Source organism: Stegostoma tigrinum, chromosome 21, assembly GCF_030684315.1.
Source record: "Stegostoma tigrinum isolate sSteTig4 chromosome 21, sSteTig4.hap1, whole genome shotgun sequence".
NCBI lineage: Eukaryota > Metazoa > Chordata > Chondrichthyes > Orectolobiformes > Stegostomatidae > Stegostoma > Stegostoma tigrinum.
The window spans coordinates 39,138,278-39,158,628 of NC_081374.1; positions in this window are offsets into that span (position 1 = coordinate 39,138,278).

The following is a 20,351-nucleotide window of genomic DNA, read 5'->3' on the forward strand; positions in this document are numbered from 1 at the left end:
CCAAAACATCAGCTTCCCTGCTCCTCTGATGCTGATTAGCCTGTTGTGTTCATCCAGCTTCACACCATGTTACCACATTAGAATGACTTAGTTGCGATCACCTACTATAAGTGAATAATGAGTATCAGCAGAGTCTTGATAGCTCAAACTAACCCTAGGTAGTTGATAAGGTGAACTTGAACTTCATGTCAGTTTTGAGTTTAATATTGAAGTAGATCCCATGGAGACACCGATGTAAATGAAAGAGTACAAAGACATTAAGTAACACGATCCCATTTTGAGCACAATAGTGCACCAGATTTCTTATCTGGTAATAACATAGATGCATGGATTACTATGAGACTAATGAATACTTATGAGGGGTTGCTAGGTTAACAATCTCCTCCAGGGAGTCAGGTAATCTAAACCAGGAGAAAGAAGCACAAATTGTTTACAACTGTCATCATAAACTCTTCTGTGGTTTAGCCTTTGGACTGCCGGTAAATCTTGGCATATTCAAAACTCCCTGGTTAGTGATGAAACAATAGCAATGTTCTTGTATAATGAAGCACCTTTATTCCTGAAATACTTGTATTACTCATAGAACGCTCTCCTTCTCAATCTCTCCCTTCACCTGGAGTGTCGTGACCCTCAGGTTAAACCACCACCAGTCAGCAAACAGCCCTATAGTCTGATAAAACATTGGTGACTTCATCTTTACCTAATTATGATTTACTTAATTAAGCTATTTAAATAATAGTAAATAGCAACAAAAATGGCGGCTTCTTGTGCCTTTTCTCTTTTTATCATTTTATTTCTGGTTTGGTTTTTTTTCTCTATTGTCCATGTTTGAAGGATCATTTATGTCTCTCCCTCTATCTCCCAGGACTCATTGTCTACTGTAAAGTTGTGTTAACAAAAAACAAAAACTCTAGGTTTGGCCTTCCCTCCGGATTCGGTTGTTTATAGACTGACACAGTTTAGATTTCAGACATGTCCAAGTCCCACCTATTGCTTAGTATCAATTGGATGACATAGACCACCTCTACCTGGTTTCAGAAGGTGCAGAGACTTGGCATTATCGCAGTAAAAGCAAAAGAGAACTTAAGCCAGAGAGTCAAATACTTTCATATGAAATATATTTTACTAGAATGGTGCTATGGATGAAGGATTCTGTTACAGTAACTGATTAGACAAGATTATTCACTTTAGAGAATAGAGAAGCAAAGAGTGTCACTAAACAGAGGATAGTGATTTATGGTGATTGGCAAAAATCCAAAAACTGAGATGAGGAGGCGCTACGTTTTGCGTAGTATATTGTTATGATCCAAATTGCATGGCCTTGTGGTAGCAAATTCAATTGTAAGGTGCAAAAGAAAATTGGATGAAATTGAAAGATGCCCCAGCGGCCTCACAGCACCAGCATCCAGGTTTGATTCCAACCTTGAGTAACTACCTGTGTGGGGTCTACACATTCTCCCTGTGCCTCTGCAGATTCCACCAGGTGAATCAGTTTCCTCCCACAGTCTGAAGGTGTGCAGGTTAGGTGGATTGGCCATGGGAAATTGCCCTGCAGTGTCCAAGGATGTGAGGGCTAGGTGGGATAATTAGCAAATACAGGGTTTTGAGGATAGAGTAGGGTGTGTGTTGGAAGGTTGGTGCAGACTCCATGGGCCAAATGGCCTCTTTCCACACTGCAGTGATTCTATGAAGAGCTTTAGGGAAAGAACAGGTGACTGGGACAATTTTAAGAACTCTTTCATAGAGCAAGCATGGTCACAATGATCCAAATAGCCTCCTCCTCTGCCTAATTGTCTATGATTCTTGATACGTAATCATGTAAGTGGCTAAATTCAGTTTTGGATTTGTAACATATCTCTCACATCACTGTGTAACACTTGAAATCTACAGCAATTGACCATTGATGACCATTGTAGGAGTAATACTTACAATATAACTGCGATACAGTTATTAAATCATTGCTAAAACTTGATTATAGGAAAGTAACATTCTCAACAGTTACTTTATTTTAATGACATTCATGAATGCATAAGGAATGGCGAAAACCATTAAACAATGAAATAAAATGTGTAAATGCAAGTAGTATGTAACAACAGCAGAAAACAACATAACGGTCAGAAGCTGTGAAGAGGGAAGGTACCGTAATATTTTATGCAGAATCCTTCTTTAGAACTGAAAGCTGAAATAAAAATATAGTAGTAACTTTGATTAAGAACAGGAAGCAGCAAAAAGACAAGGGAGTGTGAGTAATGCTTTGAATGAATTGCAATCTGGTTCAATGAAGTGATGTTATTTCGAAGAAAGACCTATTCACAGTTGTCATGTCACAGCTCTGGAGAAGGTGAGATTTAAACCTGGCCCTCCTGGCTCAGGGATAAGGACACTACCATCCTGCTATAACAGCCTCCAATGCGAGGGTTTGGTAAATTAAAGCAAAGATCATCAAAGTAAGACAACGAATGACGTTAAAAATATCAAAGGAACACGCAAATGACAAAGATTATGAGGAAAGGAGCCAACACAATCAAAAGCCCCTCCTACCCCAGTTATAATCTCTTCCGTTGGGCAGAAGTTACAACCGCTTAAACACACCTACCAACAGATTCAAGAACAGTGTTTTCCCCATTGTGATTAGACTTCTGAATGGGCCTCTTAAATTTTAAAGTTAATGTTGGTATTGCTCTCTGTGCACCTTCTCTGCAGCTGTAACATTGTGTTCCTCGCTCTATTCTACTAGCCTAGTGCACTTTGTATGGTATAATCTGCCTGCATTGCACACAAAAACAACCTTTCACTATACCCGGGACATGTGACAATAATAAATCAAATTCAAAAGGAGGCTTCATTTGTATAGTGCATCTCATGACATCAAGATGATCTAAAACAGCTCTGACAGTAATTTTTAAAAATGTAGATACAGATTTAATGTAATGAATGCTGCTCATTTAGTTTCCACTCTTTCCAAATCCAGAAACAGCAAACTTAATGAGCAGCTCATAGTCGAGAATTGCTTTTGGCCAGAAAAAAAAAGAGAAATCATATACTTTTCCTTCAACAATGACAGGGAATAGGTTTCAAGATATAATTCAAAATACAGCAACTCCAATAAATGATCCTATAGGAGAGAAACACAGAAACATTTCATTTGGTATACTAGAAATGGAGATAATACTGCAACTATAGACCAGAATCCTGTAATATTGTGGACATTTTTAATATTTTAATATTAAAAAGTTTTTTTTCAAAGAAAGCTGACATAGTCAAAAAGAACCTGCAGATGTAAATTAAGTGGCCACCTAGAGAGAAAGAGAGAGACCCACAAAATGTTACAGTTGCAATGCAAAGGGAACTTCAAGCAACAGTGAGAAGAATAAATCAAAACAAATTAGATTGTAAGCTCTTACGACTACAAAAAGAATGAGGAGCTGAGACTCCTTGTTTAACAGCAAACAGCTCCTGGAGAATTATGTGCCAAACTGCAGATATATTTCGTGTTTGTTTTTGAAGAATACAATATGATAGGGGTTAAAAAGGCAGCTTCAAACCTGAGTGGGAGTGAACATTCTGGTTTGAGCAGACTGGATTCAAGCATTAGCGTACTAACAAGCACACAGAAGGAGAAATATCTCCTTCTTACCCCTGTATTGCAGATAAAGGGATTCTCTCACTCTAAGTGCTAGAGGTCACCAACTTAGCAGCCAGACTAAAGGAACCAGAACAACAAAAAGATTCTCTCTAACATGGACTTCTGGAGTTCAATTATGCTTGCAAGGAATCAGAAGTCTTAACCAATCCGTAAAACTAAGGATTGTGAAACTGACAGTTCAGTAACCTCCACTGTAATGGCTGCAACATTTAATTTTTCTCCCATGAAACAATTCATAGACTGATGTCTATACACTTAAAAACATTTCTTGCATTCAGTAATTAGTAGACTCATTCTTTGTTAATTAAAAAAAGCCTGGTTAAATTAGCACCTTTTAAAATACAAATTCATTTGGACCTGGGAGAAATATCCACAAGTGAAAGTGCACCTAGAATACACCTCCTCCCACCCACCCTCCTGCAAAAATTCCATCCCCTATTCCCAATTCCTCCGCCTCCGCCGCATCTGCTCCCATGATAAGGCATTCCACTCCCGTACATCCCAGATGTCCAAGTTCTTCAAGGACCGCAACTTTCCCCCCGCAGTGTTCGAGAACGCCCTTGACCGCATCTCCCGCATTTCCCGCAACACATCCCTCACACCCCGGCCCCGCCACAACCGCCCAAAGAGGATCCCCCTCGTTCTCACACACCACCCCACCAACCTCCAGATACAACGCAGCATCCTCCGACACTTCCGCCATCTACAATCCGACCCCACCACCCAAGGCATTTTTCCATCCCCACCCCTGTCTGCTTTCCGGAGAGACCACTCTCTCCGCGACTCCCTTGTTCACTCCACACTGCCCTCCAAACCCACCATACCCGGCACCTTCCCCTGCAACCGCAGGAAATGCTACACTTGCCCCCACACCTCCTCCCTCACCCCTATCCCAGGCCCCAAGATGACTTTCCACATTAAGCAGAGGTTCACCTGCACATCTGTCAATGTGGTATACTGCATCCACTGTACCCGGTGTGGCTTCCTCTACATCGGGGAAACCAAGCGGAGGCTTGGGGACCGCTTTGCAGAACACCTCCGCTCGGTTCGCAACAAACAACTGCACCCCCCAGTCGCAAACCATTTCCACTCCCCCTCCCATTCTTTAGATGACATGTCCATCATGGGCCTCCTGCACTGCCACAATGATGCCACCCGTAGGTTGCAGGAACAGCAACTCATATTCCGCTTGGGAACCCTGCAGCCTAATGGTATCAATGTGGACTTCACCAGCTTCAAAATCTCCCCTTCCCCCACCGCATCCCTAAACCAGCCCAGTTCGTCCCCTTCCCCCACTGCACCACACAACCAGCCCAGCTCTTCCCCTCTACCCACTGCATCCCAAAACCAGTCCAACCTGTCTCTGCCTCCCTAACCTGTTCTTCCTCTCACCCATCCCTTCCTCCCACCCCAAGCCGCACCTCCATCTCCTGCCTACTAACCTCATCCCACCTCCTTGACCTGTCCGTCTTCCCTGGACTGACCTATCCCCTCCCTACCTCCCCACCTATACTCTCTCCACCTACCTTCTTTTCTCTCCATCTTCGGTCCGCCTCCCCCTCTCTCCCTATTTATTCCAGAACCCTCACCCCATCCCCCTCTCTGATGATGGGTCTAGACCCGAAACGTCAGCTTTTGTGCTCCTGAGGTGCTGCTGGGCCTGCTGTGTTCATCCAGCCCCATATTTTATTATCCACAAGAGAAAGATGTGTTCTTAAGATATTGCAAGGTGTGGATGAATAAAAAGGGGAACTAATTTATTCCTACTCACCTGGGAGTTTAACAGTTTGGGTGGATATGTCATCTGGAACTGTAACAAACTGGGGAACTTTGCCCAGGATTTGGGTGTGACAGTATAGAATGTTATTGGTGATATTTGGGATGTGGAGTCAGACGCATAGATCACCAAATTGGCTACCAAATTGGTAAACAAATCAGAGGAGATGGAAATATCACAACAATGGCGATGAGTGTTTTCAGCATACACCTGAAAGCTGATGTGTTTTCAGACAACATTGTGGGTCAAGGAGAATTAGGAGGTACTGCAGGGTAGAGCTGTGGGCGTGGCAGAGATTATGGTGCAGGAGTCGAAAGAGAGGTCATTGCATGTAATTTGTTCACTGTGCAGCCCCACCTAGTTGACCAACAGTTAAGGAAAGAGCTCAATCATAATGAAGCCTTCAGACAGACTGAGAAGAAGGAGGAGGGATGGTTTGCCATTTTGTATTGTCATATAGAGTGTCATTTGAACCTTTGATGATGGCCACTTTGTACTCGAGTGTGTTTAGAGTTGGGGATGTGTCAAAAATAGGATCCTGGAAAAAATGGGCATTGATTTCCATGATGATAATCGTTTCAAGAATTAAAGAGGGACGGAAGAAATTAGAAAAAAGGTTAGATTGAAAAGATGGAGGTGTCAGAAGTGGCAGTTTTGAGGAGAGTGTGAGAGAACCAGATTTTAGGAGAGAAGGATAATATGAGAGTGAGATCACCAAAACCATCAATATGTACAAATACAGTTGGAATGAGGAACCCAGAAAGATCAATTCAGCAAATAAATCACAGAAATGAACGAGTATGCTGTAAATAAATACACTCATCATTTGAAGATCGGTTCCAAGGGAAATAAAATGAATATTAATAGTTGGAATAAAGAAGGGTGGCAGTTCTAAGTCAGGCCAAGCTTAACTGATTTCTTTCTATCTTACTAGCTGAGTGCAAACTGCAAGATAGTTATCCTAGCATCACCAGGTAACAATGATCAGCTTTTACAATGGCTCAAATTTAGTAGCTAGAACTTTATAAAGAATCCTAAATAACTTCACGTTCTACCCAAATGTGGAATGATTTTTGAGAACATAAGAACTTGGAGCATGAGTAGGTAATTCAACCTCTTGAGCCTGCTCTATCATTTGACATGACAATGTCTGACCTCATCTCGGTATCAACTCCACTTTCATGCCCACTCTCCATAACCCTTTACTCTAAAAATTTATCTATCTTCTCTTTAAATTTGTACACTGTTCCAGCTTGTCTTAAAGGTCCACCAGACTTACTGTTGTATATCTCCATGGGATTTCACATCAATTTACTGAAATGATTAGATTAGATTCCCTACAGTGTGGAAACAGGCCCTTCAGCCCATCAAGTCCACACTGCCCCTTGGAGCATCCCACTCAGACCCATCCCCCTATAACCCACACAGCTCTGAACACTACAAGCAATTTAGCATGGCCGATCCACCTAGCCTGCACATCTTTGGGCTGTGGGAGGAAACTGGAGCGCCCAGAGAAAACACATGCAGACACAGGGAGAATGTGCAACTCCACACAGCCTGAGGCTGGAATCGAACCTGGATCCCTGACACTGTGAAGCTGCAGTGCTAACCACTGAGCCACCGTGCCGCCCAAGTGGGCCAAAGCTTTCTAAGAGCTTCTCAATCTCTAGCTGGAGCATACAACAAGCACCTTGCGCTACAAAGGTGAATTCAAGACAATTGAACCAGTATCAATTCTGGCCTCGGCTTTCACTTGGTCTTCAATGACATTTTCTTATCCGGGTAAGAATGTTACATCTCGTAAAGATCTCTTTTCGGTTTGTTGAGAATACTTGTAGACATTCTGTGACATTGCTAATTTGAAGGGATTGATTATGTAACAAGCATTGATGGATTATATCTGGAAATATACAATACAGTATTCTGCTGCTAAAACACATATGTGTAAATGTGGCTATTAAGACCGCAATGTGTCACCAACATAAATAGGTATATGCTGAAATTTATTACAGGATAATCACAATTTCGATTCAATTGGAGGTTCAGCGAAATTGCATTTATATATTACCTTTCCCACTTTCAAGACATCCTGAAGTCCTTTATAACTAATGATTTTTTAAAAATAATTTATAGCCACCATTATATTGTAATGACAAAACAGCCGGTCCCAGAAAGAGCAATAAGATATATAACCAGAGAATCTATTTTCTGGTGTTGTTGTTTTAACAATAATTGCTGTCTTGTACTCTGTGCACCTCCACTTCTTTGTTGAAAGAGCATAATTCTTTAATCCCCTCCCAGTCAGGGTCTTTGTTTAATCTCATCACTCATCGCCTGTCCCTCACAGATGAGGATGACTCTCTTCCATTCTCAGGGTGAGTCCATAAGTGGCTGTACACCCCAATGCAGCTCCGCAGGCTCTGTTACACTTAGGCCGAAGTGGTCATGGGAAAGGGGTGGGTGACACATTGGAGCAGCTGTGCCGTCCTTACACTGTTTTTGCCCGGCTTCCGCTTACTCTCAAAGGCAAGTCTCGAGATGCTCTACACCTTCCCGGATTCTCCTCCCCCACTTTGGATGGTCTTGGGCCAGTGATTCCCAGGTCTAAGTGAGTATGTCGCACTTCACCAGTGAGGTCTTGGGTTATCACTGAAACACTTCTGTCCACCTGGGTCTCACTGCTGTTTCAAAGCTGGGAGTACAGCAACTGCTTCAGGAGGCTCGTGCTGATCGTGCAGAGGACGTGCCCAACCCATTATGGCCGATTAAAACTCGGTTTAATATCTCATCCAAAGCCTATCATATTCTAACACTTCCTTAGGAATGTACAATTTGACAGCCTACAGTGCCTGTGCATCTGGTGTGAACTTTCAAAGCTCAAGTTCTGACTCACAAGCAAGAGTTCTACTTCTGAACCATGGCCAACATCCAGAAATAGCTGTGGATCTGGTCTGGCATTTGCTTACATTAGCTCAGGGGCTTATACTATTTTCCGGCAATAGGGATGGTATAGCAATTGATGTCTGATATAACTATTTCTCTGTTAGTTGACAAACCCCACTAATTCCCTGGCTCATCCCCATCTAAATCCAGCAGGAAATGTTGACATTGTTTCTCATTTGATTTGTGAGATGGTTTTGAATCTATAAGAATGTGTGGCATCACAAAGGGGGGACAGTAGCTGAAAATTGATGGAAATGGCCACATGACAGGTGCAAGATGGATTATACTTAGAAAAGTTCCAACATTTGGCCATACTTGACTTGGAACATTATTCCTGTTTCTCTCTCCAAAGAAACTGTCTCACCTGATGAGTGTTTTGGCACTTTCTGTTTTTATCACAGCTAGAGTGGCTTTAAAATTAGCCACATATCAAAGACCCTGAAACAGATCTCATCACTGGTTTTCCACCTGGGTATCAAGTTGAAAATCTGGCTGCATGATTTAAGAGGTATCTCTTCAAACGGCTTGCCAGTTGCCTGGGGGGAGTTTTAGTGACATTAATAATTAGTATCCTAACCAATAAAAGGAATTTAAGCTTGTTCTGAATGTTACCAGCTATGTAAGATCGAATAAATTCAAGGGCATAAAGAGTTTCAGAAACAGGATAAAAATAATACCAAATAAAAGCACCACTTTTTTGATTAATGAAGACTTCTGTTTTGCTTCAAAGTATGGCTTTAACTAACTTACAATTCCAACACTGTCTTTGGTTTTCTGCCCTGTGGCAATTAAGCTCAACAAGATATAAAGTCAGTATCTCCCCTCTACTCTAGGACCTAGATAGTCCTTTGCTCTCATTAATTTGATTCATTCATCATTCATTCATTCATTCAATCATTCATTCATTCATTCTTTCATTGATTCAGTAATTCATTCACTCCTTCATTCATTCATTAGTTCATCAATTTCAGACTTGATTTTAAGCATTAATTTATTTTTACAATGACTGGCATTGGGATTTGGTCATCTGGACAGGAATCTTACTTTTTTTGGCCATGTGCATGTCATGTTGAGCTTAATGGAGTGATTCCCGCTGTTAGGGTGAGCATGTTTTCCTGCCTATCTTACCGAAATTCTGCACTACTTGATATTTCAGCCCCAGTGGTGAGTATCACGCCTGATTTCCACCTGCCGTCCACAGATCAACTTGACACTCACTGGAGATGCCGGAGCTGACTGATGTCCCTGGCACCAGCGCCATATTCAAAAGCTTCTTGTACTACTTGACAAACACTGCCTTTTTGGAGCTGCCTGCGTGGTTCCTAACATTTGACCCGAGCATGGTAGGCTTGCCAATCTGAGTTTGCCACCCAGGTCAGTGCAGTCTCAGCTGCCTGGAGAAATGCTCAGCAATGGAGAAATAAGGTCAATGTCCTTCCCCATATTGACAAAAACACCACCATTTTCTCCAATACCTCAGACTCACTCTACCTCTGCTATTACACTCCACCTTCCAGCAAGGCGCATTAGCCACAACATCTTCTCCCTCTCACTCTCACCCACCTCAACACTGATGTCACTATGAACATGCACTCTGCGCTGCCTATTCTCTCTCTCAGGACATCTCGCCAGCTGTACTAGCAGTTGTGTACCATTGACAATCTTCATCTTTAACATCTGCCTCCCTCGCATTCCAGGAGGAATAGCGTAGAAAACGTCAGGATTGATGTGTGGTGTTCTGTCTGTCATATTTCTCCCCACCTTTATAAACAGGGCCTGTCCTGGTATTGGATGCTCCTTTGACATATTGAAATTTCACCAGCTGCTATCTCTCTCTGAGAATCAATGACGTGGCCCTCTGAGACTATGCAAATGTTGCCTTACAATGATAGATAATCGTGCAGTCAAGGTGCAACATTCAACTACAGCAGCGTCCTGTTAATCTAAGAGTTCATAGAGGCTGGCACAAGTCAAATGCTAAAATTTGTGGATGTGGGGTGTCCACGGGCCACATCCTGAGATGTTAGTATCTGGTGTCCCACATGGAGGTGTTCTGCAGAAAGTGGTGAGTTGCACCCATCAGCACAACCACGTCAAGCTTTCCCAAAGCTAGTTCATATGGTGAGTTTTGCAAGATCACAAGCAATGATGGGTTGGGCTGTTAGCAAGGTGTTTAACAAGCAATGGTGAGTATTAATTGGGAACTTGGTGTTGCATCGTGAGAATCTTGCCACACTGCTTGAGAAGAGCAAACAGGATGTGGTGACATGATTTTGACATCAAGTTGGAACTTGCTAAGCATCTCACTCTATTCTATCACTCATCTCACCATAGCCCATGTTGCTCAGGACTTGTCAGATTCTGCCCTTATTCTGGGCTGTGCTAGAAGACATGTAGGCCTTTATCAGAATGCATTTCTAATGTTGAGTGCTTCTGGCCTTTGTTATTGCCTTCTAAGGCTGAGGTAGCCATTGCTTTCCAGCATTTCATTTAGCCCAGGATCCTGCATTCTCTCCTTCCTGCAATTTCTGCACCTTTCTTTTTGAGTGGATTTGTTTACGCTTAGCTCAGTGAGTTGCATCAGGCTTTAGAATAAGAAGGCTGTGGGTTCAAGTTACACGTTTAAAATTAAATTGCTTTGTTTGGGCATTAGGTCTGTTTGAAAAGCCTTACATCTGTCACTTAAAAATAAAATGTGTTAAGGAACTGACTACTCTTTGTCCATAACTAGTTTTGGTGAGTTGCTTTCAATTATTTAAAATTAGTCTAATTGCAGATGGTGGTCTCAACACTGATGCTATTTATGTTAGGTGTTGGGTAGTTCATTTGGCTGGCTGGTTTGCAATGTTAAACGGTGCCAACAGTGTGGGCTCAGTTCCTGCATTTGCAGAAGTTTCTGGGAAGGGCTCTCCTTCTCAACCTTTCCCCTGACTTGAGGCTTGGTGGCCTTCAGGTTAAACCACCCACTAGTTGTCTCCTCATAATAAGAGTGCAGCCTTATTGTCTGGTAAGAATTAGCTTATGTCCTTTATTTATGTATGGGCTATCAATTACACATTCTTAATTGTCTTAAAGTTATTTTAGCTATAATTTGTCACTTGTTAATATTTGCATTTATAAAATATTATGCTGACACTTTGTCAAGGGGAAATCTATTTACTGTTGCTGAAATAAAATTTGTTTTCATTTCACTTCTGCCCAAACAGTTAGCTTCAGTGCTAGCTTGACCAAATTTATCAAATAACCTGGCCACATCAAACATGGCTTCATAACGAGAATCCACCACAGTCTCAGGCAAATCACAGTCAGGAAGTTCCCTGATGAAGTCACAGTTTACCTCACAGAGACAAAGAGAGACCACACGGTCTATGGGTTAGGGTATGGGAAGAGACAGGAGACAGAAAAGAATTACATCTTCAAGTTAAACAAAATAAATCACAACACACAAGGAGTGATGCCATGATGTTACAAATACGCTTGATACAAGTGGAGCCTTCATTGCATTTTTCAGACATGAATGATTGTTCGCAGAAAGAAAACCGCTGTGAAATTTTAAGCAGAAACAGTAGTTTATCACCAGGTATTCAGCATTACATTAACAATAGTTGGCATTTTTAACAAAATATTTTAAAACTTCTCAAAGATGCTACAGAAAAAATGTAAAGTTGGGTGAGGTGATGGTCTCGTAGCATTATCGGTAAACTATTAATCCAGAGATTTAGCAAATGTCCTGGGGATCTGGGTTTGAATCCCGTCATGGTAGATGGTGGAATTTGAATTCAATAAGAAATATCTGGAATTACGAATCCACTGATGACCATGAAACCATTGTTAATTGTCAGAAAAACCCATTAGGTTCACTAACATCCTTCCTCACCTGGTCTTGCTTACATGTGACTCCAACTCACAGCAATGTGTTTGACTCTCTGCAGCCCTCTGAAATGGCCTAGCAAGCCACTCAGAAGTGTCAACTGCAATGAAGTTTCAACAGAGAAATTAAACTGGACGGACTTTCGGGCATTGACCCAGACAACTGAAAAGACAACGGCAGAAACAGGCCTGTTGACCCTGCAAAGTCCTTCTTACCAACAACTGGAGGCTGGGGCCAAAATTGGGAGAGCTGTCTCACAGACTGGTCAAACAAAAACCAGGTCATAGTCACCAGGTCAAACCTGACGGTGTCCCAGTCACCACCATCACCATCCTTGGATGTGTCCACAAGGCCATAAAGCGAGAAGATAAACAGCAGAATTAAGCCATTCAGACCATCAAGTTTGTTCCACCAATCAATCATAGCTAATATATTTTGCAACCACATTCTCCTGTCTTCTCCCTATAACCTTTGATCCCTTTCTAATCAAGAACCTATTTATTTTTTCCTTAAATATACTCAAATACTTGGCCCGCACAGCCCACTGCTGCAATGAGTTCCACAGATTAACCACCTTCCGGCTGATGAAACCCCTCTTCATCTCAGTTCTAAAGGGTCGTCACTTCTTTCCGAGGCTGTGTCCTTGAGTACTGGTCTCTCCTACTAGTGGAATCATATTATCCATGTCCAGTCTATCCAGGCCTCTCAATATTCTGTAAGTTTCAATCAAAACCCACCGTCATCCTTCTAAACTCCATTGAGTACAGACCCAGAGTCTTCAACTGCCCCTCAAATGACAAACCTTTCATCCCTGGATTCATTCTTGTAGACCTCCTCTGGAGTTCTTCCAATACCTGGCATATCCTTCCTTAAACACATGGTCCAAAATGCTCATAATATTCTAAATGTGGTCTGACCAGAGCCTTATACAACCTCAGCAGTGTATCTGTGCTCTTGTATTCTAGTCCGCTTGAAATGAACACTGACGCTGCATTTGCCTTCCTAACTGCCAACTAAACCTGCATGTTATCCTTAAGAGAACCTGAACTAGGACTCCCACATCCCTTGGTGCTTCAGATTTCCAAAGCCTTTCCCCATTTAGAAAGTTGTGAACACTTCTATTCGTCCTACCAAAGTGCGTAACGTCATTGTACTCTATCTGCCACTTCTTTGCCCACTTCCTGTCTGTCTTGGTCCTTCTGCAGACTCCTTGCTTCCTTTAACATGACCTGACCCTCCAACTATTTTTATGTCATCTGCAAACTATGCAACAACATCCTCAATTCATTCATCTATATCGTTAATGTATAATGTGAATAATTATGGCCCCAACATGGACCCCTGCAGAACTCCATTAGTCACTCAATGCCATTTTGAAAATGACCTCTTTATCCCCACTCTCTGCCTTCTGCCAGTTAGCCAGTCCTTTATCCATGCCAGTACCTTTCCCCAAACACCATGGGCTGTTGTCTTATTGGGAAGCCTGTTGTGCATTACCTTGCCAAAGGCCTTCTGGAAATCTAAATAGATCACATCCACTGGCTCTGCGTTCTCTAACTGGCTCATTACCAACTTAAAGAATTCTAACAGGTTTGTCAGGCAGAGCTTCCTCTTGACGAAGATGAGCAGTCTCAGCCCTATTTTACCATGCACTTTCACGTAGCCCACAATTTCATCCTTAAAAATGGGCTTTAAAATCTTCTCAACTACTGAGGTCAAGCTAATAAACTTATAGTTTCCTATCTTCTGCTTCCTTCCCTTCTTAAACCTTCCCAGACTTCTTACATTTGCCATTCTCCTGTCCTTTGGAACTCTTCTCTGACTGCAGTGATTCCTGAAAAATCACCACCAATATCTCGACAATCTCTGTAGCCACCTCCTTCAGAATTCTGGGATGTAGTCCATCTGGCCCAGGTTATTTGTCAACCCTCAGACTTTTCAGCCTCACTAGTGCCTTCTCCTTAGTGACGGCCACTACACTCACCTCTGCCCCTTGACTCTCTTAAAGATCTGACATGCTGCTATTGCTTTCCACAGTGAAAACTGATGCGAAATATATATTCAGTTCATTTGTTTTGACTTTGTTTCCCATAACTACTTTTCTAGCATCATTTTCCAGTTGTCCAATGTCCACCCTTGCTTCTCTCTTGTCCTTAAATTTCCAAAAAACTCTTATAATCTTCTTCTCTATTACTGGATAGCTTAACCTCACCTTTCATCTTCACTCCCCTTTATTAGTTTTTGAGTTATCCTCTGTTGGTTCTTAAAGGCTTCCCAATCCTGTGGCTGCTGATTAATCTTGACCACCTTGCATGCTTTTTCATTTGCTTGTATACTGTCCCTGATTTCTCCTGTCAGCCACTGATGTCTCATCCTTCCTGACATATACCTGACAATGTGGAAAATTCTCCAAGTATGTCCTGTACACAAAAAGCAGGATTAATCCAACCCACCAGTCATCGCCCCAGCAGTCTGCTCTTGAGCATCAGTAAAGTGATGGAAGGTGTCAGTAACAGCGCTATCAAGCAGCACCTGCTCAGCAATAACCTGCTCAGTGACGCCCAGTTTGGGTTCCGCCAGGGCCACTCAGCTCCTGATCCCATTACAGCCTTGGTTCAAACATGGACAAAAGAGCTGAATTCCAGAGGTGGGGTGAGAGTGACAGACTTTGACATCAAGGCTGTGGTTGACTGAGAATAGCATCTAGGAGCCCAAGCAAAACTAGAATCAATGGGAACCGGGGGAAAGCTCTTCACTAACTGGAGTCATAGCTGGTACTAAGGAAGATGGTTATGGTTGTTGGAGGTCAGTCACCTCAACTCCAGGGCATCTCTGCAGAGTTCCTGAGGCCCAACCGTCTTCAGCTGCTTCATCAATGACCTTCCCTCCATCATAAGGACAGAATTGGGGATGTTTGCTATTGATCATGCCATCTTCAGCACCATGCATGATTCCTCAGATGAAGCAATCCACGTTAAAATGCAACAAGACCATCCCTATTAAACTCCTGGCAAATCTCCTCTTTCCCTTTCCAGAGTATTCACACCACCCCTGAAGTGTGTCACCCAGAATTGCGCACAACGCCCAACTGAAGTCTAACCAGTGATTCATGAACGGCATTATCTATTTACTTTTATTTTCAATTCCTCTATTTTCATAAACCCAAGTAACCCATATGCTAATGTAACCACATTATCTACATTGAGGATTTGCACACTAAGCCTTCTTTGTAATTATGAACTCAGGTCAAACAAACCAGATTTTAACCAAAAACAGAAATTGCTGGAAAAGTTCAACATGTCTGACAGTGTCTGAGAGAGAAATCGGAGTTAATATTTTAGGTTGAGTGATCCTTCCTCAGTTATGACGTCAGTTTTCCAACAATTTCTGTTTTTACAATATTTGCAGTTCTTTCAGCTTTTATCCATATTTTAGATTCTGCTTCTACTTGATTAAGTTATCTCACAAAGGGCAGCAAATGGGATGCTGTAACCAAAGGAAATACATACAGCTGGAGGAAGGCTGAGGTGAAACCAAAAACTGGGGCGATTATCTATTACCAATATGGCTGCCGCAGTTACATAGAGAGGCATGTGATGTCACCTGTACTGTCAGGACAGACTGTAGCTGTCAGAGTGCTTGCCAAGGATGTCATCACTGTAAACATGATGTAAACAGAAACGCTGGAAATACTTAGCAGGTCATGCAGATGGGTGCATTTATCACCCATGTGCAAATGCAAGTGAGGCAGCAGGACTCAGACAATGTTGGCAGAAGCTGTCAGAAGAACCCGAGACCATTCCCTGGCCAGCTGGTATTTTTATGCCCTTGGGATGGGCTCCATCCATTAGGAAGATCACCTCGGGAAACCATGGCACCATCACAGCAGGTCCTTACATGAGACCCACACTTTACAGCCATGTCTTGGCCCATAGAGAGGCCCCCTGGTGGCGTGTCCAGCCCCCCCATCCCCTAGTGCCATTGTTGGCGTGTTCAATCCCTACATTATTGACAGCTTCCTGACTGATACTCGCACCATAACTCCAGGACCACAATAACCTTATTGACCTATTATTGGCCCAGCAATTTGTATCAAGTGCTGAAAAGTTGCAAAAACAGGGTGAAACTGGGTTGATGATCTGATTGCACAATATTCAGCATCATTCTCGACTCCTCAGATACTGAAGCAGTCCAATCACAAAAATACAGCATGACCTGTTCAATATCCATGCCTGGGCTGAAAAATATCAGGTAACAGTCTTGCCACGTAAATGCCAGGCATTTCCAATAAGCGATGATCTAATCACTGCCCCTTGACATTCCATTATGTTACCATCACTGAATCCCCCACTATCAATATCCTGGGGTTTAATATCAACCATAAATTCAACAGGATTAACCCTATTAGCACAAGAACAGGGCAGAGGCTAGGAATATTGTGACAAGCAACTCACCTCCTGACTCTATAAAGTCTGCTTACCATCCCCAAGGCTCAAGCCTGGAGTGTGATGGAATATTGCTCACTTGCCTGGAAGGGTGCAGCTCCAATAACACTTAGGCATGACATCATCCAGGGCAAAGCTGTTCGCTTGACTGACCATTCACCAGGACATTTGCTTTAACTTCAGGGTCTCTGAGCTGCAAACATAGAAGCAGCAGTTTCCTGCTCACAATTCCCATTTGGTGACTTGGCTTTGCATTGCGGATGGATTTCGAGAGAAAACAGAGCTCCTCTATAACATCAGCAGTGGATCAGCATGCCACCCAAAACTCATCTACCAACATTCATTTCCAATTTTTCCCTGGGTCACATCAATTCTCCCCACACGTTGCACCAAGAAATCAGGAAAACTCCCGCAGATAATAAAATGTGAGGCTGGATGAACACAGCAGGCCAAGCAGCATCTCAGGAGCACAAAAGCTGACGTTTCGGGCCTAGACCCTTCATCAGAGAGGGGGATGGGGGGAGGGAACTGGAATAAATAGGGAGAGAGGGGGAGGCGGACCGAAGATGGAGAGTAAAGAAGATAGGTGGAGAGGGTGTAGGTGGGGAGGTAGGGAGGGGATAGGTCAGTCCAGGGAAGACGGACAGGTCAAGGAGGTGGGATGAGGTTAGTAGGTAGCTGGGGGTGCGGCTTGGGGTGGGAGGAAGGGATGGGTGAGAGGAAGAACCGGTTAGGGAGGCAGAGACAGGTTGGACTGGTTTTGGGATGCAGTGGGTGGGGGGGAAGAGCTGGGCTGGTTGTGTGGTGCAGTGGGGGGAGGGGATGAACTGGGCTGGTTGAGGGATGCAGTGGGGGAAGGGGAGATTTTGAAACTGGTGAAGTCCACATTGATACCATTGGGCTGCAGGGTTCCCAGGCGGAATATGAGTTGCTGTTCCTGCAACCTTCGGGTGGCATCATTGTGGCAGTGCAGGAGGCCCATGATGGACATGTCATCAAGAGAATGGGAGGGGGAGTGGAAATGGTTTGCGACTGGGAGGTGCAGTTGTTTGTTGCGAACTGAGCGGAGGTGTTCTGCAAAGCGGTCCCCAAGCCTCCCGCAGATAATCGGGATCTGAATCAGGCTGGTTTAAGGTACTACCCTTTGTCCAACAGTTTTCAGCACTCAAATAAGATGGTACATCCAGGACAACCACTTAAGCAAGGCTGAAGAACTACTGACACTCACTAAGAGAAATCACAAAATTACTCAGCTCCTTGATTTTGGATGAGGAATTAGACGAATGTCTGGTATAACCTCTCTGCTGTATGTAAATAGGTCCCATGGTACTGTTCAAATGGTGTTCTGTCCCATGTGCTGGACATTATGTCTCCTCTAATAAACACTTATAAATATGTAACCTGATCGACATTACAATGCTGCCCGTGGAAGTTAGCTGTGTACAAACTGGCTGCTGCATTTCCAACATTTCAAAGATGATTTCAAAAACAGGCAATTGCGCCTCCTCCGTAACAACACTCAACACTGAATCCGCAAACCATTCCCCCTGCCCCCCCACCCCACCCCCGGATACATTGTCAGCCCCCTACTGTACTGTACTCCCTGTACACCCAAGACTGTGTTGGCAAATTCAGAACAAATGCCATCTACAAATTTGCAAACAACACCACCATGGCAGGACAGAGATCAGTCAGAATACAGGAAGGAGAGTTTTGGCTCATGATGTTCAGCAATGAGAGCAATTGTTCTCTCTCAACGTCAGCAAAAATAAAGAACTGCTCATTAACTTCAGAAAGAAAGGAAGAGAACATGCCCTGATTGACATCAACGGAACAGGGGTTGTGAGGGTGAAGAGCATCAAGTTCCTCCGAACGACGATAACCAATGACCTGCCCTGGACTTGTCACATAGATGCAACAGTCAAGAAGGTACAACAGCGCCTCTTCTTCCTCAGGCGGCTCAGGAAATTTGGCATGTCCGTAAGGTCCCTCACCAACTAATGTACAGATGCACCATTGAAAGTATACTGTCCGGGTGCATAGCGGCCTGCTATGGCAACTGCTCTGCCCAGGACCGTAAGAAACCACAGTAGGTGGTGTGTACAGCCCAGACCATCATGGAGGCCATCTTTTCATCCATGGACTCCAATCCACGGCCCATTGCCATGGAAAGGCAGCCAACACCATCAATGACACATCACACCATGGTAATGATCTCCTACAACCTCTTCCATCAGGCAGGAGGTACAGAAGCTTGAACATACACACCAGCAGGTTCAAGAGCAGCTTCTTCCCCACTGTTACCAGACTGATAAATTGACTCTCTAACTTCAAATTACACTGATCTGGCTAATGTTGATTTTGCCAAGTGAACGCCCTGTGCAAAGTAACCTGTGCGCCTCTGTCTAGTTTTATTTTTCACTCTATGATCTGTATGTCCTTGCTTACTATGATCCGCCCCTACTGCTCATAAACAAAGCTTTTTACTGTACTTAGGTACACATGACAATAAATCAAATCAATGATCAAACATTTCAAAATGCCTTCATTGTCTTCAACACAATTGGCAACATTCTGAGGCTCTGAAAAATGTGGTTACAAATACAAAGCTTTCCTAAATTCAGATGTTGCTAAGATATCACTTTTTAAAATTGGTGTTAGCATTAACATTTATGATGGTACCTTCAGAGCTTGAATATTATTTATTTGGGTGCCGAAAATTCATTCTGGGATGATCAGAAGCTCACACAAAATTTGCAAATATGAGTTGTCATACCGGAGAAATGGTCAAATTGTAGAGCCCTTATTTTAGCTGTGCTTAGAGATTGGCTTTGTCCCTAAGCTTTTTCAAAACTTGATCAATTGAAAGCCCAAGTGCTTTTCATCCTTGTACTATACACTGTTTAATAAGGTAATGGTTCTGAAACAGCTATTGCTGAAGCCAGCTCTAAGTTTCACAAAATTTGATGATTTCATAAGGAATTGGGTGGGACAGTTAGAGCACCTCTGTATCTCGTAGGAAATGGGTCGACCGGTTCATTCTCCTCATTGTCTTTGTAACAATTTAAAAGGAGGATAGAGGCAGTAAATTTGATTTCTGGTTGATAAAGTCCGGCTAGCTCACCTAGTGCCAGCATCTGGAGGCTAGTTTTAAAACTGAATTGTTGGCTCAGCCAAATCATAAAGAGTGTCAAACACTTAATGTATAATTTCCGTCACATAAGTTAAGGATGACAGGTTCTCTTCCCATAAGATATTAATGAGCCAGTTTGCTTTTTGACAACAATTCATCAGCTTTCACACTCACTGACTCTGGTGCTAATCAACAAATGACTAGCACGAGCACTGAACTCAACCTCTGGATTAGCCCAGTACCATAACCTCAGGTTATCGTGCTCAGGAAAAGTAGAATGGTAAACTCCAAAGGAAACCTCTTCCGCTGTCCTGTAGAACAGCTGAAGGCAATGACGGAAACCCAACAGAGGCAGAACACTTTGGGTTGTCTACTATTCCAAATTGAGGCCCTTTTGTGTCTAGTTAATGACCAATTAGGGCCTTCTCTTGTCGTACCTGGTATTTTATCAGTGGCAGGGGAAGCTCAAACACTTGGCCAGGCCAAAGGTTAAGTTTCATGACCTTGTTCTAGGAGAGGATGGAGGATGCTTCCAT